Genomic DNA, 24,997 nt, shown 5'->3' on the forward strand with positions numbered 1-24,997 from the left:
CCTCTCTGACTTCTCTATCTCAGTGGCTTGATATTTCTTCAGTATGGCCTAAGCTTGAGCTTCTAAGGCTTCCTTTTGACTTTGAGGATGCTTGGCCTTTGGTTGCAACTCCACATGTTTTATCTTCTGCTTCGACCTTATTCCAAGCTTCACACATACTCTCCACCTCTTTAATGCCACTACAGGCATCTTCAAAGGATGATTGTTTCCAGCATGCTTCATCAACTTCTTTTGGTGCCTGCTTTCAGGTGGCTTTGGTGGCCCCATCTCTAAGCTACACATATGAGAGGTGTGATGCTTCTTCAATGGTGACCATGCTGTCCGACTGACAATGGTGCTTGATGTAGAGAAGGTCACTAGATTCTTTGGTGACCGGTACATTCGCCCTCGACCCTTCAAAGTGACTTGGATGGTGGTTTCATGTCGAGGAGGCAAGCCAACTTCTCCTATGGCATGGATAGGCTAGACCAAGGCCTAGAAGGTTTTCTTATGCAAGTTCTAGCAATCCCTAATCTCCTCCCTTGCGACTGTCAAGATTGTGGGAGAGAAGGAAGGAGTCTCACTTGTAGCTTTCTTGCTTGCACAATGGGGGAATACACACACAGGTGGAGGCTGAAAACAGTTTTCCTCTTCTTAGTTGTGTAAGCCAAAAGAACTCTAGTACAAAGAAATAGAATAACCCTATATATGGGTCTCAAACCAAACTCAACTAACTAAGGTGGCATACTAACTGAGCCACGAACTAGAGTAGATAAGGATAGCTGTCATCTAGCTATTATTCATGGGCGGTGTACCAACCGCATCTGCAACTGACAAGTCGGTGACATAAATGCACAACGGTTACCCTGGCTGTGATATTAATGTGACATTAAATGTGATATTTAATGTCACATTAAGGTCATAAATATGGAATGTGACATTAAAAGTGACATTTAATGTCACATTAAGGTAAATCTAGGGGAACGTGCACGAGAATGACCGTCCGGGCTCTTGGGCGCCCGAACGGGGTTAAGGGGAGCCTAGAGAGTAAGAGAGTCCAGGAATAGTAGAACTCCAGGAAGTTGACGGCTGGCAAAGGAATCCGAGTGAGAGGGCCAGCACTGATCTAGGCGTGGTTGGGAGGAGAAGAATCACTCGTGCTTTTTCATCGTTTTTTTCTATCTGACTTTCCGTCATCTATCATTGGTATCAGAGCCGTGAGGATTCCTGGAGGTCTTCAACGGAAGAGCAGTGACGGATTCGCCCGCAATCTGTTCAGTCGAAGGTTCGATGGACCGTGAATTCATTGGTCAGAAGTGACATGACACGTCACGAAAAGAAGTCGTTGGAGTCGCTGGTCATACGAGACGTCGACAACAATCGACGGACCTGTAACGACCCGTAAGTCACTGGTTAGAAGTGACGTGACACGTCACGAAAGTTAACATGACGTGTAAATTTGGCCACGAAATATATCGAAAGGGGTAGCCATTCTGTTTTACGTGTTTTTTTAAAGAAAAAAAAACTGATCGTGGGCCATCGAATCTTGCCCATGCCTGACTGTGAATGCTTCTCCATGAACACACCAACAAGACACACAATTTCAGCCTCGACTGTATTTATATCATAAGTACAGGTTCAGCAGGAAGCAAATTCAGGAAAGCGACATTAATGACCAGCGTGATTATTAAAGAAGGGGGCTGAATACTAGTCGTTCTGCAAAGAAACTCCATTTCTTGCGTGACCGACTTCCTTCGGGCGATAAAATTTGTTCCTTACTCTTCGGATTTCTTTCCAAACCAGCAACCACAGCCTGCCATTAAAAATCAGGGAAGTACTTTATCTTGTATGCAAATTTCTTATTTTTGCTTTCCAATTCCAGTGTATTAATGGCAAAAAAAGGGAAAGAAAGGGTAATGGAAAGTTCTAGTTCCGGGGATCAACCTATGGTAGATCCCCATGAACCAGACATACAAGAAGAACAATGGGAAGAATTTTTTGCTACGCGAGAGCAATTCGATGATCTTACTGCTCGTGTGCAAACTCAGGGGGTTCAAATGGAATTTTTAACCCAAACACTTACTGAAATAAAATCTCAATTAACTTTATTGTTGGAAAGAGATAAAAATAAGATAGAAACCTCGGATGTCCCATCTTCATCGAAAGATTTAGATGTGACTATGCGAGATCCTAAGGAACCCCAACCTTACCATAAATTGAGGGATAATCCAGTTCTAAAGGATATGAAACCACCTCAATTTTACGGGGAGGAAAAAGATAGGAATAAAGACACAATCTTTAATTTCCTCCAAAAATGGAAAGATTTACATAAATTAAAAAATACCCCACCACATCTCCAAGCACTGGAGGCTAGTTTAACTTTGGGGCCCAAAGCATATAAGTGGTGGCGAACTTTAAAAGAGGCGAATAAAATACCTGAAACTTGGGCTCAATTTGAATCCGTCTTTTTGAAAGAATTTCTTCCTGAAAATGAAATGGAAATAAATTGGGAAGATTGGGATTATGTCAGACAAAAGGGAAGACCCCTACTGACATATTTGGAGGAATATCGTGAGATAATCCTCAAACTGGAAGGAATAGATGAATTCCAAAAAACAAGAGGATTCATTAGGGGATTCGATAAAGCCTGTAAAAAGGAAGTAAAACGGAGTTTACCCAAGACGCTGGAAGAGGCAATTAAATTTGCATTAATTTATGAAGATAGTATGCGTCCAGGTACACTCACTAGTCTCACTGATACGGAGCCCAAGTCTAAGGAATTGGAAACCTCAAAATTGTCTAAGGAATTGGAAACCTCAAAATTTGTGGGCAAATTTAAAAGGAAAATGCCATTTTTAAAGGGTAAAAAACAATCTTTTGAAAAGAAACCATATATGAGGCCAAAGTTAAGTCCTGATGACTTTGATAAGGCCAAAAAAGAAAAGTTGTGTTTTAATTGCCTATCCCCTAACCATGCTACTTGGAATTGCCCTCAAAAGAAAAAGGGGGAAGACAAAGGAAAGGATAAGGACAAGGGCAAGGGAAAAGAAAAACAAATCCATGTAGTGCAGACCTTAGAATTAAAGGGCCATGAAAAGTATAAATCTTTAGAGGTCTTGCACATGGATGTACAACATAAGTGTTGTATGTCAACTTCTATGTGGCAGCCTACTTTTGGGCCACATGATTTACTTAGAGTACATGGATTGATAGCTGGAAAACGGGTTAGAGTCATGATTGATGACTCTGCCACACATAATTTTATAAATTATGCACTTGTCAAAAAATTGAAACTTCCCCAACAAAATAGTGAGCATCAATATGTTGTTCGTATGATGCAAGACCAAGACAATAAAATATGGGATACAATGGTATCCAATTTGGAAATTGAGATTCAAGGATATAAAGATAAGCTTGATTTCCAAATAATGAACATGGAAAGAGCTGATATTGCTCTAGGGAGGGAGTGGCTATGGGGATTGGAACCATCCTTAAAACGTAGCTATCACCATAATACACTGGAATTTGAAAGGGATGGTAAGACTTTTGTCATTCAAGGTGAACATGAAGTATCTGATAATCCTTTGCTGTGTTCTATTGAAGTTCAGAAGCTGATAAAGAAGGAAGTTTGTGAGGTATATATGCTATGGTCTTTTCCTGTACATAATACTTTTACTTTCTGTAATATAAAGCAACAATTTTCTTATGTTTGTGAGTTGAATGTTAATAATGAATTGAATAGTTTGTTAGATGATTTTAAAGATGTATTTCCTTCTGATTTACCAAGTGGCCTTCCACCAGATAGGGGTGATATAAATCACCCAATTGATATAAATAAGGATACACACCCAATTTCAAAACCACCGTATAGGTTAAGTGAAACACAGCATCAAGAAGTTGAAAGACAAATTAAGGATTACCTGGATAAAGGATTTATTCAACCTAGTAATTCACCTTGGGCTTCACCAATTTTATTGGTAAAGAAAAAAGATGGTTCTATGCGACTTTCTGTTGACTATAGAGCACTTAATAAAATAACGGTGAAAAATAAATTTCCTATGCCCAGAATGGAAGATCTTTTTGATCAATTGCAAGGGGCAAAATTCTTCACAAAAATAGATTTAAGATCAAGTTATCACCAAATAAGAATTAAGGCACAAAATCTCCTAGAACGCTAAGGAGTTTGTGTGTTATGTTATATATGTTGGAGCGACGCATCTTGGGGCCAATCCCCGAGGTGTAGGAGAGTCGCAATGGAGCCGCGGCAATCAGTCGAGAGGTGCTTCTCTATGTGTGTATTACAAGGCATTATGCCTATATGTTATGGAATCTCCCTCTGAGGAGAAGGGAAGATGAACGTTGGACTACATATTGGATACAAACGCAAAATCGTCATAAGCATTTAGTGCAAAGTGAGTTTTAGACGCTCCTAGCCTGCGAGGCCATGTGGTGGGATTGTTTGTCGTATGCATGAGGTCCGATGCTAGTGCCATAGCCAGTGCCGGCCCATTTTAGGTCCCGTCAATGGTGCGCCTGTTGGGAGCTGCCTATAAGTGGCGGTCTTCGAATCTAGGTTATAAAGGGACCTAAGTTTATAATTTCCATTAGGAGTATGCTAAGCTAACCATAAAATGGGGTTTGTTCAAGGATGAAAAACCTTGGCTTTCCCTACACAAAACTTACTGATGGACTTAGTTAGTTATGTAGAGCATGAGTCCTCTATAGAGAATAATTTAGGTGATGAGAAGAGTAACCAGTTAGTGGTTACCCCATCCTCTAATGCGATGGCATGGACCGAGGTTTGCCTTGGTGTGGTCTCTACCCAAGAGAAATCATGTATAACCATCCATCAACCTAGAGGGCATGAAACAAGTATGTTGGAAGCTATGGCGGTCATGGCATCAACAAGTAATTATGCTAAAGCCGTAGTGCCATGGGAAATTTTTGACGCTTACCTCATTCATTGTCATGATAATAGGAGTTAGTCAATGGTGCGCAGATCGAATGCTGTATGCTCACGTAGTGAATGTCGTAAGGTCCCCAAGAACAATGGAACTCTACTTTTTGCACAAATTACAAGGTAAAAAGCATGAACGACAAGAGCAAGAGACCAATTGGGTGCAATCTCCCCCCATGCCTTGTGTGAGAGCTCCACAAAGCATGTATTTTATGTATATTTTATCTTCATGCTTAATAATAGCCCAATTTACAAAATAGCAAGCTTTTAGCTTTTGAGTTTGCTTTAACACAAAAATAAGAATAAAGCTAAAATGCACAGCTACTTTTATGAAGCTGATGAATAGTGTTTTACGGCCCTATCTAGGACATTTTGTAGTAGTCTTTTTGGATGATATCTTCATCTTTAGTAAATCAAGAGAAGAACATTTGGAACACTTACAATTAGTATTCCAACTGTTAAGAACACATTCCCTTTATGCGAAGAAAACTAAATGTAAATTCTTTGCACACGAGGTCAAATATCTGGGGCATATTATCTCGAAAGAGGGAATCAACATGGATCCAGAAAAAGTAAGGGCAATTATTGAATGGCCACCTCCAAGGAACCTGGAAGAGCTGCAGATCTTCCTAGGTTTATCTGGATTTTATCGTAGATTCATTCGAGATTATGCCAAAATAGTTGTTCCAATGAAAGACCAACTTAAAGGGAAAGGGAAAAGTTTTAATTGGGGAACAGATCAAAATGAAAGTTTTCAAAAACTTAAGGTAGCTATTGCTACAGCTCCAGTATTATTAATAGTGGATCCCAATAAACCATTTGTGGTTGAAGCTGATGCCAATGATAAGGCAATAGGCACGGTCTTATTACAAGAAGGTCGACCAGTTGCTTTTGAAAGCAAGAAATTAGATCGTGCAAAACAGAATTATTCTGTTTATGAGAGGGAGCTGTATGCAATAGTACATGCAATGAAGAAATGGAGGCACTATTTGTATGGTGCCAAACTTTTGATTTTATCGGATCATGAAAGCATTAAGTGGCTTAATGATCAACCAGATTTACAAGGCGTAAAGCCAGATGGGCCGAACTTCTCCAAGAGTTCGACTATGAGATCAGTTATAGAAAAGGAAAGTATAATATAGTAGCTAATGCACTCAGCAGAATGCCCATCATTAATGAATTGAGTTTTACTCAGTTCACTTCCAACTTGCTTGAATCTTTAAAAGGGAAATGCCAGGTTGATCCGGCATATTCCAACATATGGGAAGCAATAAAAAATGGGAATCCAACTGAAAGTGCTTCTACTGAGGAAGGAATATCTGAGGATGTTCAACAAGGAAAGGGAGCATTAGGGGTTGCTCAAACTGGATTCAAGTGGAAGAATTTTACCATTGATAATGGCTATTTACTCTACAAGGGTAGGGTATGTGTCCCGAAAGATACAGAAATAAGGCGCCAAATACTCTTTGAGTGTCATGATACCCCTAGTGCGGGACATCTAGGAGTTAATAAGACTTATAGTCTTATTAAAAGGCAGTTCTATTGGCCTGGAATGAATAAGAACGTCCTTGACTATGTGGTCAAATGTAATAAATGCCAGGTTAATAAAGCTGAAAAATTAAAAATGGAAGGACTTCTCCATCCATTAGAAATTCCTTCGGGAAAATGGGAGAGTATCTCCATGGACTTTATTGTTGCTTTACCTGGAACACAGAGGGGGCACGATTCTGTGTGGGTGATTGTGGATAGGTTAACCAAAATGGCTAGGTTCATTCCAACTTCAACTGATGTTAAAACACCAGAATTGGCTAGATTGTTCGTAGAGAACATATACCGATTGTATGGCCTTCCGGCAAATATAGTTTCTGATCGGGATAGAAAATTTGATAGCCATTTTTTACGTGCGGTATTTAGGAAATTGGATACTAAACTTAGCATGAGTACGGCGGATCACCCGCAAACAGATGGGCAAACTGAAAGGGTTAACCAAATTCTTGAAGATATGCGTAGGGCATATGTAAGTAAAAGGCAAACTAATTGGGAAGAGTATTTGCCGATAGCAGAGTTTGCATATAATAGTGCCAAGCACTCTTCCACTAGATATAGTCCATTTATGTTAATGTATGGATTTCAGCCCAGAGCTCCTTTTGCAGTAGGACTGCATAAGGAAAGGGTTCAAGCAACTAAAGATTTTTTGGAGGATATGAATAGTATGTTAAAATTTGCTCAAGAAAATATTAAAAAAGCTCAAAATCGAGCTAGAGCATATGCGGATCCTCACCGAAGAGACATCTCCTTTGAAGAAGGAGAATTGGTCTATCTTAAGGTGCCTGAACAAACTAAAACTATGAAAAAGGGACACTGTCCAAAGCTTTTGACCAAGGTATTGTAGTCCTTTAATAATACTTAAAAGGGTGGGAGAATTGGCTTACAAGCTCCAACTACCTACTGGTAGTAAAATACATCCAGTTTTTCATGTAAGTAAATTAAGGAAAAAGCTGGGTGATTTGGATAATCTCATCTTAAATGATGATATTGAGGAGTTATTCTATGACCAATCTAATCCACATGAACCAGAAAAAATATTAAATGTTCGTAATAGGCGAACGAGGAATACTATTTATCAAGAATGTTTGGTTAAGTGGAAAGATTCTTCAGAGGAAAGCTCAACATGGGAGCGAATAAGTACTTTAAAGAAAAGGTTTCCCGATTTACAGTTAGACCTTCCAACTATCGTTTTCGAGGACGGAATCGATTCTTAAGAGGAGGAAATGTGACATTAAATGTGATATTTAATGTCACATTAAGATCATAAATATGGAATGTGACATTAAAAGTGACATTTAATGTCACATTAAGGTAAATCTAGGGGAACGTGCACGAGAATGACCGTCCGGGCTCTTGGGCGCCCGAACGGGGTTAAGGGGAGCCTAGAGAGTAAGAGAGTCCAGGAATAGTAGGACTCTAGGAAGTTGACGGCTGGCAAAGGAATCCGAGTGAGAGGGCCATCACTGATCTAGGCGTGGTTGGGAGGAGAAGAATCACTCGTGCTTTTTCATCCTTTTTTTCTATCTGACTTTCCGTCATCTATCACTGGCATATCACAAGTGGAGCTCGATATCTCAACACTCCCCCTCGAGCTCAATCCCAATTCCTGCACACCAAGCAGGTCTCTGAACTTGCGCAGCTTCTCTACGCCCAATGCCTTCGTGAATATGTCAGCTACCTGATCCTCTGTGCTGACATAAACTAGATCAATAAGACCTAGTAAAACCCTCTCCCGCACATAGTGATAATGCACCTCAATGTGCTTTGTTCTAGCATGATAGACTGGGTTATTTGCCAAGTGTATACTACTCATGTTGTCACAATAAATGACAACTGGCCCATCTGTAGGCTGATGCATATCATAAAGTAGCTTATGCAACCAAGCTACCTCACATGCAGCCATTGCTACACCCCAGTACTCAGCCTATGTGCTCGACAAGGCAACTGTAGGCTGTTTCTTGCTGCTCCAAGTGATTGCAACACTCCCAAAAGAGAACACATATCCACTAGTAGATTGTCTATCAGAAATACTACCAGCCCAATCAGCATCAGTGTATCCATACAACTGTATCTGAACCCTGGTCTCATAAAGTAGTCCATATTGCAATGTGGACTTCACATACCTGAGTATGCGTCTAGCCGCATCCAAATGCGGTTTCCTTGGAGCCTACATAAACTGACTTACCAATTCAACAGCATAGCTCAAATTTGGCCTGGTAATAGTCATATAAATCAAACTTCTACTATGCGTCTGTACATAGTAGGGTCTTCCAGAAGCTCACCTGCATCTGCGCTCAGCTTCACATTCTGCTCCAAAGGAACTGAAATAGGCTTACAGCCTGTCATCCCATATTTGAACACCATATCCAATCCATACTGCCTCTGCAAGAGCCGTATCTCACTTGGTGATCTAATCAACTCAATGCCCAAGAAATAACGCAGCTCTTCCAAATTCTTCATCTCAAACTTCTGCTTCAATAGCATTTTCACATGAAGGATATCTTCATCACTATCACCCGCGATAATCAAATCATCAACATAAATAACAAGTAGCATACTATATTTCTCTGTTTTTCTCACATAAAGTGAGAAATCTGCCTTGGAAATCTGAAAGCCAATAGTGACAAGATACTGTCCTATCTTGTCAGACCATGCTCTAGGTGTTTGCTTCAAGCCATACAAGGCTTTCTTCAACCTGCAAACAAACTCAGGATGAACAACATGCACATAATCTAGTGGCTGCTCCATATAGACCTCTTCTTGCAAATCACCATGCAAGAAGGCATTCTTTACATCCATCTGATGTAAAGACCATCCCTTTGATGCAGCCATAGCAATGACTGCTCTTACGGTTGCCATCCTTGCAAACGGACTGAATGTTTCTTCATAATCAATGCCATATGTTTGTGCATAACCCTTGACTACTAATCTTGCCTTGTATCTATTCACAGAACCATCTGTATTGTGTTTCACCTTATAAACCCACTTACAACCAATTGCATTTTTATCTTTAAGCAAAGGTACCAATTCCCATGTAGCATTTGCTTCCAAAGCATCCATTTCTTCATCCATGGCTTCCTCCCATTTTTCTTTTCCCATGGATTGCTCAAAAGAAGTCGGTTCTGGTTCCTGTATCACTTTGACCATATATGCATAGTGAATGGCTGTAAATCCATCATATTTCAGCCTATCCACAGGATACCTAGCTCTAGTAGACCTGCGCAAAGTAGGTTCACTCCCAGGTGCTCTCAAAACATCCCTGGTCTTCCTTACTCCAAGTATAACAATAGAAGGAATACCCAACTCATCATCAATGCTCTGTTCTGAGCCACTGGATTCACCATCCACATAAAAGTGACCTGCATTCACATCAAACATGGGCTGATCTGCCTTCTCTTTTCCTTTTCGTGATACCTGCATATCACTATCTGCATTCTTTGAGAAGATTCTCCTGATCTCAATCTGTCTGTCCATGGCAAAGAATGTGAACCACTGCTAGAGGACGCTCCAAGTCCACTAATATCTTATGACTGCTGCTGTGAATTCTGTGCAGCATTACCATTTTGTGCATCTACATTATCAATCACATTTACTGGTTTATACCAGCTACTCATCTCATCAAAAACAACATGCTCATTGTAAACTTACGAGTAAAAGGGTTATAGCATCTATACCCTTTCTGCTGCAAAGAGTAACCAATAAAGATGCACTTCTCAGCTTTTGGATCCAACTTGGATCTCAACTCATCTCGCACATGAACATAGACAATGCATCCAAAAATCTTCAAATGAGAAATATCTGATTTTCTACCAGTATACCTCTCCTCTGGAGTCATCCCATGTATTGCTGCAGTGGAAGTCCTGTTCATTATGTGGACTGCTGTAGCAACTGCTTCAGCCTAGTAAAAATCTGGCAAGTCTTTTTCGTTAAGCATAGCACGAGATACCTCTCCAATATGCCTGTTTTTCCTTTCTGCAATTCCATTTTGATATGGGGTATGACTACATGAATATTGTTGCTTTATGCCATACTCCTGCAAGAACCTTACAAACACATTTGAGAGGTACTCTCCCCCTCCATCTGACCTTAGACATTTTATTTGCAGGCATGTTTCTTTTTCAACCATAGCTTTAGGAGATTTGAAATGCCCAAAAACTTCACTTTTCTTTTTCATAAAATACACCCAAACTTTTATGCTATAGTCATCAATAAAAGTGACAAAATAATGACAGCCTCCAAGAGATGCAACTTTAGTAGTCTACACATCAGAGTGGATTAATTCCAATGGCTTCTTACTCTCTTGAACATGTCTAGGAAATGGTTTCCTTGCCTGTTTTCCAAACTGACAGGCTTCATATACCTTATGCATTTCTGCAACCTTGAATTTAGACAATCCTGCAACAATATTTGAGCTTGCATTGATTTAAGTCGTTGTACATTAACATGACCAATGCGTTTATGCCAGATATCAATATCTGCAACTACACCGATCCCATGTGCAAACATTGCTGCACTCAATTCAAGCATGTCTGCATCCAACGTAAACATTCTGTCATTTTTCTTTCCTTTTGCTATCAAGCGACCTTTATTTTTCATATCCTCAACAAAGCATCCATGAGAATTAAATCTGACCTACAAGCCCTACTCAACCATTCGACCAACAGAAACCAGGTTCTTGGTGATATTCGAGACATGAAATACATCCGACAGGTATTTCTTTTTCCCATCCTGAATAGACAAATGAATATTTTCAATCTGCACAATAGGATGTGCAGTATCATCACCAGTCTCCACAAATCCTGGTTTTTTCATTTTCCTTGCATCCTGCATCCATTCTGCATGACCTATCATGTGGTTTGATGCACCTGAGTCAACATACCACACGTCATTTTTCTCCTGCACTTGTCACAGAATTGGTCATGTGCTGCACCATAAACAAATGCTCATTTCTGTCATCACCCTATCTACTAGAAGATGCATGATTCCCATGTTGCAATTTTCCATTCATGATGTCATTCTGCTTTTTATAGCAGTCTTTAGCCATATGACCCATTTTATCACAGTAGTAGCATTCAACATTGATATTTGCATTTTAGCCTCTTTGCCATCCACCACGACCTCTTTGGCTCCCCTTGCCTCTAGAGTTACCACGTCCTCCTCCATAGGACTGGTTTTCTTGAGTTTGTTGCATATTTTGATTTCTACCACGGCCTTCAGATCGGCCTCCTCTACCTCTGTCTCTACCTCTTCCAGCATTTGAGTAGAAAACAATTTCTTTTGAAGTTCCTCCTGAAGAAGATGCACCACCATTTCTTTGCTCCTCAGAAATTAGAAGAGCAATCAACTCCTCAAAATCAAAAAATCTTTCACGGACGGAAATGGATGTTCGGAACTGTGCATAATCATTTCCTAGACCATTCAAGGTCACAGAAACTAAATCATCATCTTTCACTGACGACCCAATGGAAGCAAGTGCATCTGCAATCTTCTTCACCTTCATGTGGTAGTCATTGATGCTCATACTTTCTCTTTGCACATTGTACAACTCTTACTTGAGCTGCATTTTCCTGGCTTGCGTATTATGCTATACATTTTTGACAAAGTATCCCATGCCTCCTTTGGCGTACTTGCATCTTGAATATGCACAATCATAGAGTCTGAAATGCTGATAAACAGCCAGTACATAACTTTCCTGGCTCTCTCATGCCATGCTTTAAATGCCTGCATTTGCTGTTGATTGGAAACATCAGGAAGAACTGGTTCTTCTTCGTTTCCTGCAACAAATTCCCAATATCCTTTTCCTATAAGGAAATTCGTCATTCTGAACTTCCATGCTTGGAAGTTGTTCTTGTCAAGCTTTTCAGTGACAATCTGTGAAAGAAAATTAGATACCATTACAGAACACTACAAAAAATTCTGTCACTGCAAAGAACACAACTTCAACCTCACAAGGGCAAATCTGCAAAACTTACGAAAGTAGTATTTGACCACACACTCACTTTCTAGTGACGAATTTGCATCAACAGGTAACAAGGATGATTCTGTAACTCCCAATGTCTCTGCGCACAAGCATACGATGCAATTTCTACAGTAACTTTTCACTGACTTGTAAAACAGTAGTCGCACAGCATAAAACAGCGCCTTTTCCTGAGTGCGTGCAGACAACTTCCGCCTCCAAAACAGGCCTCGAAATGGCCTCAAATCAAAAAAACAGAGCAACCAAGGGCTAAAGCCCACTTGCTATACTGCAAAGGGCGGCTCAATCTGAGACAATACACTCTTGCACTTTCCAACTATGCTACCTGCAAAGACTTGCTCCCAATACAGAAAAATGAAAGCAACACTGGTCCTCTTACCAGAACACCGCGAACTTGGCTTGCTTTCTTAAGCTCCTTACCATGAACAAGGCTCTAATACCATGTCAAGAATGTGGGAGAGAAGGAAGGAGTCTCACTTGTAGCTTTCTTGCTTGCACAATGGGGGAATACACACACAGGTGGAGGCTGAAAACAGTTTTACTCTTCTTAGTTATGTAAGCCAAAAGAACTCTAGTACAAAGAAATAGAAGAACCCTATATATGGATCTCAAACCAAACTCAACTAACTAAGGTGGCATACTAACTGAGCCACGAACTAGAGTAGATAAGGATAGCTGTCATCTAGCTATTATTCATGGGCGGTGTATCAACCGCATCTGCAGCTGACAAGTCGGTGACATAAATGCACAACGGTCACCCTGGCATATCACGAGTGGAGCTCGATATCTCAACAGCGACAACTATTCTCCTTTGGTTCATGACTTGACATGTGGCATGGAGTAGCGGAATGACAGCCAATGCTCCTCATGTATTTTTATACTTGGAGATAATAGTGAGGGGGTGGAGTTGGAGCATATTGATGGCTGCTATACATCTACAGAGTACACTGGACCCTGAAGGAGGCTTTCTACATGTGTTAATCTAGTTTGACCCTTCAAATCTTGAAATTGGTTTACGTTTCCAGTCCATGATGGGAGGTTTGGAGAGCAAGTGGTGTTTACTCCTCGTTTGTCCTCACACAAGGGGACACTAGAGATCTAGCAAAAGGCAAGGAATTGATGGTCGCATTATACTTTTGCAAAGTTGTCAACGACAAACATAGAGATCTCACTATTTCAACTTTTTGTGAGTAGAGTTTGAGTATGATTGATAACAACTTAATGCTTCTTCTTTAGATGTCTTCTAACTAGCACTCACAGCCCAAAGCTATATTCTTAGAGTATTCCTGACGGTCCATTGGAGTACTTCGAACATCTTCTTCGGACATCACTTGATATTGTTGTATGTACTATGGTGATACAAGTTTCTATGGTGATGGTTCTCTTACAAATCATCCCCTGGACACAAGCATTTTCCTCTTTCAAGCAATGTGCGAAGCAATTCAGGGTCAATTTGAGTGTCACGTCAGCAATAGGGTGCCAGGTCGTCATTTGTGCTAGCTCAACAGTCATGTATGGTGGGAGATGCTGTCGCAAATGCCACGTGGCATAGGATTGTGTAGTCGGACAGTTTTTGGCTTTTTTTTTACAGTCGGTTGCATTTAATGCAAGCGACTTGTTGCTGGACATTGTTTTTTTCTAGGCTATATATAGCCAATCTTTTGGCACACTTTTACAGATTCACAGGCACTCGCAACAGATCGTGGAGATCAAATCGTGATCACGTCTTGTTGTCCTCGAGGTGTGCTCGTGTGGTGACATCATCAAGGAGATACGCAAACATACACACTGCTCCCGTATATAGATCTGCATTCCTTTGTATACAGCAGATCTTGTTTTACTATCTCTTTCTCTCTCTCTCCTCTTTATGTTCACTCTCTCTCTATCTTGATCCCACACTTCTACATCATTGCACTTTGACATGTTATCAGAGCGATGAAGACGAACTAACTGTGTCATGAGAACATGTATTTTTGAAACCTCACTTAACATATAGATTAATTTTTAATCACATGGTTAAGTAAATGTTGCACATATGAGGTGTAACTGAGATTAGAGTAAATTTACGAGCCCATGGCCCGAAGAAATCACGAGATGTCAAGGCAAAAGTTGCTATAAGTTATACCACACATGTACTTGGTGGTATTTGGTGTCAATTGTTGACCTAGGTTATTCATTTGGCCATAAGTGTCAATTGGTGACACTAGAGAAGTGGCGTTTAATGGTACCTAGCACCAATCTGATGGTCAAAGATGACGCAGAGACACTCGGGAATGAAAGTTGCCTTGTCAATTTAATTATTGACCAGTTAAGGCACCGAATAATTATTAGATTAATTTTTAGTACTTAAAGACTGAAAATTAATATTTAATTATGGCTAATGCTAGAAAAACCATTTGAAAAGGCTGTCACTTGTCAAAAATGCCCATACAAGACTGAAAAACGTCTTTAGAGACTAGAGATAGGCATTTTTAGTGTATTCAGCTTGCAAGAGAGAGGGAGGAGATACTGCCGGTCTGATTTGCAGCCATTGCAGGACCTTCTGAGGCAGCCAGGGACAGGAGAAAACCAATCAACAGCATGTGACAATATCTACAAGTTGTTGAGACAGGGCAACACCAATAAATGACTGATTTTCTTTAGTTATTTGCATCTACAAACTGTTGTGGCAAGGCAATAGCTGCATTTGACTGATTTTCAGTCATTCTTCGTGACAAAACTCTGAATTCTCTCTCATCTCCCAACCATTTCACAGCCTTACTCTGAAGATCTCAACATTTGGACCTTGGGAAGCGTGCCAAAAATTGGAAGCTCCTAAACTCGTATTCAACAGGGCTGAAGGTGAATTTCAGCTAAATTCAAGTGAAGGACTAGCCAACCATTGAATTTGGGCCATTTCCATCATCTATGAAGTGGGAGAAGGCCAATTAAGTGCCCAAATCAAGGGGCAAAATAGATTGAAGACTTGCTGGTCACTTTGGACAGCAAGAGGAGTTTGGATTGCGAACGGGATCGGGAGAATCCCATTGTAAATCAACTTTTTCTTCAATAAAGCTAAAGAAATACCGAAAGGGGCACCAATTTTGGGACCGATCGGGTGTGCATTGTCCAAGATCAGTAGGTAAATTTGTATTTTCAGATTTGCATTAATTGTTTTCTGCTGAGTTGTAATCAAGGATTTACTACCCATCCACGGAAGAAAGGCTGGTTATAGACTGAGTGAAAAACCTACCTGAAGAGGAGATTTCAACGCAACACAAGGCTGCGTTTCCAACATTCGAGGGCGAGCGGGAGGGCTGCCCATCGAAACAAGGCTGAAACGAGCATGGGCGTGCCGGAAAGGAATCCGGTTGGTGAATTTACTGCTATTTGTTGCTGTTTGAAGAGGAGAAAGGCTGTGTTTTCGGCCTTCAATTGCAGATTTTACCTTTTCATCGCCTCCAACGGCTGAAGAAGGTTTGGGATGCGGAGGAAAGAGCCCTAGCAAGCTGCGTCTTTACAGTCAAAGGGGGCTGCTTTTGCATTTGTGCAGGCATTACAAGTGAAAATGTCTACAAAGTATGACTTGGAGTTCCAAGCGATCATGGACCAGAAGGTGCCTATCCTACCGGCTCTTTCATCAAATCAAAAGCTTGATGGCGACAATTACCGTATCTAGCAAGTGATCATGTTGGCCATATTGGATTCTTATGATTTGGCGAAGCTTGTGATGGAGGAGATCAACCGGCCCTCGGTAAGAGATAAGTCCAAACTCTCTTCCAGTGCTCGTGCGGAGTTGGCCAAAGCTCAATCTCATTGGGACAACCTGAATGCCAAGATTCGTTCTTTTCTCTTTCTATCTTGTACAACAACCATGATAGCCCACATCGAGCACTTGATGGTGGCTCGGGAGATATGGCTGGAACTTGACCAAATGTACAACCAGATGACCCTTATGAAGAGGGTTTCTTTGGAGGTGCAAATGCGGACCTTGTCCGTGAATAAGTCTTCTTCGCTTCAGGAACACATTAACAAGCTTCGGCAGCTTCAGATGCAAGTTCAAAATGCAGGGAAGCCCATTTCCTCCAAAGACATGGCAATCACTTTATTGTCCCGATTGCCGCCACGATTCGGTACCCTTTATTCCGCTCTTATTCGATCAGGGCAGGAGTCGACTCTTCAATGGGAAGAGTTGGTTCCTATGGTCTTGGACCAAGAGGAACAATTGAAGGGACAGAATGCTTCCAAATCGGAGGCATTGACAGGTCAAGCCTCTCAAAAGAAGGGGAAGGACCACAAGGAAAAGAAGGAGGACAACAAACCAAAGGACAAGAGAGAATTGACATGCCATATTGTGGTAAGACCGGTCATTGGAAGAAGGATTGCCCCGACAAGGACAAGAAGGACACCAAGAAGAAAGACACGAAGGATTCTAGGGCGGTGGCTGCACCCTCATCAGCTGCTTTTCTACACTTAGCGGTCATTGAGAACCCTATACCGCAAACTTCTAACATTGCGATGACAGCCCCCAAGCTCAAGAGTGGATCATTGACAATGGTGCCTCATAGCACATGACTTCTTCTACCGTTGGTGTTGCCCATTTGCAACCTTCGCGTGGGTAGATTCTCAGATAGCTCTTCGGTGTCCATTGCTGCGCGAGGTGAGATACAGCTGATTCCAAATGGACGTGGTAGTACCCACACTTCCAAGGTGTTGCATGTGCCAGGTTTAGGGTATCATTTACTTTCAGTACATAAGATTTGTTTTCTTGGCCTTTTGGTGAAGTTTAACAATGATGTTGTTCGAGTCCTTGATCATGGATCAAGGAAGGTTCTCTTCAGGGTATGAGGAGAACGGCATTTACAAATTTAAGTTTTCTACAGCTCTTACCTCTCTTCTTCTTACCTCTCAAACACAGTCCGAGCTATGGCATGCTCGGTTTCGACACCTGAACTATGCATATCTTCGGAAGGCGTCACAAGGATTGCTTGTTCGAGGTTTGCCGAACATAGTGGTGAGCCAGCAGCCATGTGTCTCCTGCATTCGTGGGAAACAGCATCGAGATGTGATTCCCCACAAAGCTTCGAGGCAGTCTACTTCACCTATGGAGCTTGTATCTACGAATCTTTGTGGCGCGATGAGGACGAGTCCTTGAAGGAGAGCTTGTACTTCATATTGATCGTAGATGACTATGGTAGGATGACATGGGCCTACTTCTTGACACTGAAGTTGGAGGCTTTCTCCCACTTCAAGGATTGGCTTCTCTTCGAGGAGAACCGATCTGGCCGAAGATTGAAGACCTTGATCAGACAAGGATGCTGAATTTGTTTCTAATGAGTTTGCTCGTTTTTGTACACATAGGGGCATTCACCAGGAGTTTGCTAATACCAACACTCCTTAAGAGAATGGAGCGGAAGAACCGAAGTGTGATCAAGATGACGTGCACCATGATGGAGCACCAACAAACACCTCAATTTCTGTGGGCCAAGGCAGTGGCTACAGCAATCCACATCCTAAATCGATCTCCCACTTCGGCCGTTGACAAGATGACATCTTTTGAGGCTTACTTTGGGACAAAGCTTGATGTCTCTTATTTCAAGGTCTTTGGGTGTGACACCTATGTGCACATCCCGAAGACGCAGTGTGACAAGTTTGAGGCGGCTTTCCGACGACATATCTTTGTTGGCTACCGCTCCCAGTTCCAAGGTTATCGCGTGTATGATCCCATGAAGCGGGATGTCTACACGAGCCGAGATGTGCGGTTCATGGAAGTTTCGGCTATAGAGGGGGGTGAGTAGCACCCCGTACTTGGAGATCTAGGGGAGAGTTGGACTCCCTAGACAATTCCCTTGGAGCCAAAGCCTCTTAATGACAATTTTGCTTCGGATATAGAGTCTTCTCTTCCATCGGCCACCCCCGTGGAGCTTTCACCAGTGGATATACCCGAGCCTTCAACAGATGGAGAGCAACGAAGAGAGATTTGGCCTCCTCGTTGGGCATGTGACACACTCCGAAATTCAAGGATCGCGGGGGTTCCTGAGGAGTGGGAACCGCTGGATGGCCCGCAAAGATCACACAAGCACCAGGCACATACTGCGGAGCTTGTTTGCTCGAACTACTGTTTGATGTCGCATGTTATACAGGATCAAGAGTCTACCTTAGTAAAGAAGGCTTTATAGTCTGACATTGGCAAAAGGCGATGGAAGCCAAGTTGGAGGCTATTGAGCGGAATGGCACTTGGTTCCTTGTGCCTCGTTCCTCTCATAAAAAGGTGATTGGTGTCAAATGGGTTTTCAAGACCAAGTACCATAGTGATGGCTCTTTGGACAAGCACAAGGCTTGCCTTGTTGCTAAAGGTTTTGCACAACGCCCAAGTGTTGACTTCCATGATACTTTTGCCCCTACAGCTCGCCAAGTGACTATTCGTGCTAGTCTTGCCTTGGCTAGCCATAGAAGATGACCTGTTTTTCAATTAGATGTGAAGTCGGCCTTCTTAAATGGTGATTTGAAGGACAAGATCTATGTGGAGTAGCCTCCCAACTTTGGATCCTCGGATGGGAAAGTATACACGTTGAAGAAGGCCTTGTATGGCCTAAAGCAAGCTCCGCATGCATGGAACGAGAATATCAACTCATTCCTTCAGTCAAAGCTAGGATATCGGCGCTCCAAGGCCGATCCGCAACTTTATGTACACACTTCCGAGACTGGTCTGTTAGCAGAGTATTTGTCAGCTCATGTGTGAGTCTGAGCTTGATCTAGGCTAGGCATTTTTATTAGGTATTTTAGGTATTTTTCTAGTGTGGCATTTTATGCCAGTGGAGCATTTTATGCACCAGTCGGCCAGCATTAATGATGGCCGACCAGCATTTATTGCTCCCCACTTTTCAGCCTATTTATACTCAGTGGCTCCTCCTCAGTCGTTATTATCACCTTCACCATCTGCAGACTCTGTGGAGAGAGGAGCCAGTGCCAGTGCCAGTGCCAGTGCCCACGTAGCCAGTGACTCACTGTTGTATGCGACTGTCTCGTGTTCAGATATATGGATTCCATTTCCCGTGCATACATCTGAGTTCTCATCTGTATCGTTTTCTTTTCTCTTTTTGTCTTATGTTTCAGCAGTTTATTTCAGCACATGTTTATGCTTCTACCGACCGCTGCTCCACTTCTGACATGGTATCAGATTTCAGGATTTGTGCTCCTGCTGTGTTTTATTGCTGATTTCAAGACTGTTTTACCTTTTCTGCTCACGCAGCTGCTGCTCAATACAGGCGACCTGCTTGACCTGCGTTTTCTGCAGTTTTACCATCGCCTGCTGCCTCCGCACCCTCTGCTGCCTGCGTTCTCCATCAGCAGCTGCTGGCAACAGTTTTCTACCTGTTTTTTCTGCATTTTACAGCCTGCGTTTTGCTGATTCAGCATCTCTCGTGGCTGGGTGACTGTTAATTCAGGCCGTTTTTGCTGTTTTTGGCAATTTTTAATTGGATTTTTGACTTTTTGCAGCAGATTTTGTCTTCTATTGATCAAATTTTGGGTTATATTGCATGTGAACTCTCATTTTCTGCAGTCTGTGCTTGTGTTTTGGCTGTGTTTCCTCTCTACATTCCATCTCTTCTCTACTTCTCTTCTTATCCCCTCCATAAGGCTCCTCCGTGCACTTCCACTGATGATAAGTTACATGGACCTAATTATCTCACATGGAGTGCTATCATGAAAGCTTGGTTTGTGCAGAAGCGGTTATGGTACATCGTCTATGGAGCTATTCCTTGACCCCTCCGTCCTTTTTCTCTTCTTGAAGACTTTGATGAGGACAACCATGAGGAAGCGGTGCTCACATGGGACTCGGATTTTTGACTTTTTGCAGCAGATTTTGTCTTCTATTGATCAAATTTTGGATTATATTGCATGTGAACTCTCATTTTCTGCAGTCTGTGCTTGTGTTTTGGCTGTGTTTCCTCTCTACATTCCATCTCTTCTCTACTTCTCTTCTTATCCCCTCCATAAGGCTCCTCCGTGCACTTCCACTGATGATAAGTTACATGGACCTAATTATCTCACATGGAGTGCTATCATGAAAGCTTGGTTTGTGCAGAAGCGGTTATGGTACATCGTCTATGGAGCTATTCCTTGACCCCTCCGTCCTTTTTCTCTTCTTGAAGACTTTGATGAGGACAACCATGAGGAAGCGGTGCTCACATGGGACTCGGATGATGCTGCCCGTGCTTACTCGGCGTTGCTTCGGTGTATTTCTAAAGCGGTCTTACCGGCGGTTACCTCCTATAGGACATCTCCTGAAGTATGGCAGAAGTTGCAGCAGATGTACGAGGCACCTTCCACCATGCGGGCAGTCACACTTTATGGCCAGCTCCAGCAGATGAAGTTTGAGCCGAAAGATAATATCAATCTTTTCTTCTTCGTGTTACGCAAGTACAGGACCAGCTTCGGCACATGCAATCTGCTCTTCCCGAGGCGCATCTCGTCGGGACGAACCTCTACAAGCTCCCCCCGGAGTTTGATGGAGTGGCCAATGCTTTGCGGGCGCAGACATCATCGACTCCTGTCAGTTTTACACATATGACCTCGATGCTTCTTGAGCATGAGACATCTTTGAGATTACAGGGGCGGTTTCCGACACATTATGGAGGCGAGGCTTATGTAGCTTCAGAGAGGGGTGATGAGAAGAAGAAGTCGAAGGCCCAGTGTTACCACTGTGGCAAGAAGGGACATTTGCGGAAGGACTGCAAGACGTTAGCGGCTTCCAGGAAGGAGCAGAAGACAAAGCGGGATGTTGACTCTACCGATGAGTCCTCTCCTTCATCAGACTCCGACTCAGATCCTCCGAACAAGGTGAAGTCCAAGGCACGGAAGGGATCCTCTTCTTCGGATCGCGGGAAGGGCTTGGTGGCCCCTTCCTCGGCTGCTTTCTAGTGGTGGTGATGAGGTCATCCCTCACGACTCTCTTGTGCCAGAGAGGGAGTGTGAGCAGGTGTTCAAATGGGACAACCGCACCTCATCTATACTTTTATACATTTCTACCGGTGCACAGGTTCCAGAGAGGGACATCCCTGACGCATCAACTTCAGTCTGGCGGAATCAAATCCTGGAGCTAGGATTGACATCTAGGTTCATGCTGAGCTGGTTATCTGACAGAGAGCGGGAGGCTTTCGTCTGGAGCTCACATGAGGGGACACTTCGGCAGTCTGGCCAAAGGCAGGGAATCCATGGTCACCTATGTTCAGGGGCATTTTTGACAAGATGGTCTTGTATGCTACTGCGAGACATTGGTGATGGACACAGAGACATGCTATGATCTTCTCTATTTTCAAGTATCTGGTACGATCGACATCGACATCAGGTTCTCTCCGAGGCACCTTGGTGGTGGCTTGATCACCCACTGCTTGGGTATCCATGGTTCTACTTGGTGGTTCTATGTTGTATAGTTTCTAATCCCTTTTCATTGTACTATTGTATTCTATCAGATCACCCATGATCTGAGAGAGGGTGTTAGCAAAGTATTTGTCAGCTCATGTGTGAGTCTGAGCTTGATCTGGGCTAGGCATTTTTATTAGGTATTTTTCTGGTGTGGCATTTTATGCCAGTGGAGCATTTTATGCACCAGTCGGCCAGCATTAATGCTGGCCGACCAGCATTTATTGCTCCCCACTTTTCAGCCTATTTATACTCAAGTGGCTCCTCCTCAGTCGTTATTACCACCTTCACCATCTGCAGACTCTGTGGAGAGAGGAGCCAGTGCCCGCGCAACCAGTGACTCACTGTTGTATGCGATTGTCTCGTGTTTAAATATATGGATTCCATTTCCCGTACATACATCTGAGTTCTCATCTGTACTGGGATATCAGCGCTCCAAGGCCGATCCGCAGCTTTATGTACACACTTCCGAGACTGGTCGTGTGTTGTTTGTGTTGTATATTGACGATTTGATACTTATAGGCGAACATGCACAAAAGGTCCAAGAGACAAAGACAGTTTTACATCAGATGTTCGAGATAACGGGCTTGGGGCTTCTTCATTTCTTCTTGGGTCACGAGATTTATCAATCTCAAAGGGGATTTTCATCTCTCAACAAAGATACATTTAAGAGCTCTTGGTGACTTTTGAGATGGAGACTTGTTGATCCGTTTCTACTCCTATGAATCCGAACTGAAAGGCCACTTCACACTCAGATTCTCCCTTGACGGATGCTTCCCGCTACCATCAACTGATTGGATCATTGACTTGGCTCCTCAACACTCGTGTTGATCTTTGTTTTGTTGTAGGTCTCTTGGCGGGGTTAATGAGTGAACCAAAACGGGTGCATTGGCAGGCTGCCCTGAGGATTATTCGATATTTGAGGGGGACCTCTGACTTAGGGATTTCTTATCCAACAGGTACAAGTGCTTCAGATCTTGTTCTTGCAAGTTGAAGCAACTCGGATTGGGCTGGGATGTGGACCACCGGTGGTCTACTACAAGCTATTGTTTCACCTTGGGTGCATGTGTTATCTCATGGAGTAGCAAGAAGCAGCCCACAGTAGCCCTTTCTTCTATTGAGCCAAAGTATTGGGCCGCGTCTTTCACCACATGTGAGGTTGTGTCGCTTCGGAGATTGTAGGAGGAGCTTGGTTGTCCCCTAGTCTCGTCCTACTCTTCTACGGTGCAACAACGAGAGTTGCATTGCCTTGGTACGGAATCCTATATTCCATGCCTGGACAAAGCACATAGAGATCTAGTACCACTTCATTAGGGAGAAGCTTCTGGATGCAACCATTGATGTAGAGTACTACAAGACCAAGGATAATCTTACAGATTTGTTTATAAATACGCCCAAGGATAATCTTGCAGATTTGTTTACGAAGGCGCTTCCCCAAGCTCTTCTTTGGAGACATGTCAGATCCCTCAGCCTTATGCCTCATCCAAGATCTAAGAGGGGGTGTTAGAGATCATCCCCTGGACACAGGCATTTTCCTCTTTCAGGCAGTGTGCGGAGCAGCTCGGGGTCAATTTGAGTGCCACGTCATCATTTTTGCCAAGTCAGCAATCACATGTGTGGTGGGAGATGTTGTTGCAGATGCCACGTGGCAAAGGATTGTGCAATAGGTCAGTTTTTTGGCATTTTTTATGTAGTCAACTGCACTGCATAGTCAGTTTTTTGGCATTTTTTTATACAGTCGGTTGCAGACCTGTTGCTGGACATTGTTTCTTTTCTAGGCTATATATAGCCAATCTTTTGGCACACTTTCATAGATTCACAGGCACTCTCAACAGATCGTGGAGATCCAATCATGATCAGGGCCTTGCTATCCTCGAGGTGTGCTCGTGTGGTGACATCATCGAGGAGGAGATACACAGACATACACATTGCTCCCATGTACAAATCTGCATTCCTTTGTATACAACATACTTCTTACATCAGATCTTGTTCTACTGTCTCTTTCTCTCTCCTCTCTGTATTCACTCTCTCTCTCAGTCTTGGTCCCAAGCTTCCGCATCACTGTACTCTGATAGGTTCTTAAGGCCTTCTTGCTCCCCATTGTTGTATATGAATTCTACTCATCATTGATGATCTGCAAGACTGTCAAAAAATATATTTCATGGGTGTTAAGCTTGTTATTGGGTGCCTTTATGGACAATTGAGCACCTTGTTTAGGGTAAGTTCATTTGTCTAGAGTCTCATTCTATAGCCTATCCATACTCCACTACTCTTTGACTTGTGTATCAAATCACATCCATCTTGAGAGAGGGACTCTCCAATGGCCTTGGCCCAAAGTTGGCATTTTCTACCAATTTTTACCCACAAACTCATGGGCACAAATAGCATTCTAATTGTAACATGCTTACCATGCCTCATTGCAACTATCAAGAAGATCAAGCTGCATGGAAGGGATATCTACTATCAATCCAGCATTTTCAATCAATGACAAAGTCCACACACATTTGAGATAGTTGCAAGCATCCAATTATTTAGCAATAACTTCAATCATGCTTTAGAGACCTCTTCCAAGAACTGTACAATGGATCAACTAATTGCAAATATGGATCAAATGTTGAAAAAAGTTCGCGAGAATATCTAGCAAGCACCACAGTATCAAAAGGATGATGCTATCTCAAGATCAAAAAGCAAATTTTAGAGCAATTTGGGGGTTCAACTAAGCTAGCACTCAAAAGAAGAGACCATTCTGCATGATTAAGAAACTAAGTACTTATCGATTGTAGCTACCCTCTAACTAAAATTGCATCCACCACTATTTCACATGAATAACCTTGAAGAGAAAAATGGACCTATTCCTACCACAACTCCAAATTAGGAGAAGCCATAGTGAATGCTAACAAGCTTCGAGGGTTGTGGTGCTGGAAGAAGCGTCACTTCACAACAAGTACAAAAAGGGTATGTGAAAGGAGCAGCTTCAATATCTACTCAAGTTTAAGCGTTACCCATGCATAGTGTAGTATGGTTGAATGAGAATCAATTTGGCGAATACTCCTTACCTTTGCTTTGGATCTACCATGAGGCTATGCAACCAAGGATGGTCACAATTCTATTGGGGAAGAATCTAATGTACC

At 42.5% G+C, this 24,997-nt stretch overlaps 1 protein-coding gene across 1 annotated transcript in view; it reads right to left on the minus strand.

Annotated features, from left to right (window-relative positions):
* LOC148034319 (GTP binding protein) overlaps positions 1-24,997 on the minus strand; it is a 73,545-nt gene that overhangs the window by 44,962 nt on the left and 3,586 nt on the right. The window lies entirely within an intron of this gene.

Source organism: Lygodium microphyllum, chromosome 6 (genome assembly GCF_053477565.2).
Source record: "Lygodium microphyllum isolate KBCC chromosome 6, Lygodium_microphyllum_v1.1.10, whole genome shotgun sequence".
Lineage (NCBI taxonomy): Eukaryota > Viridiplantae > Streptophyta > Polypodiopsida > Schizaeales > Lygodiaceae > Lygodium > Lygodium microphyllum.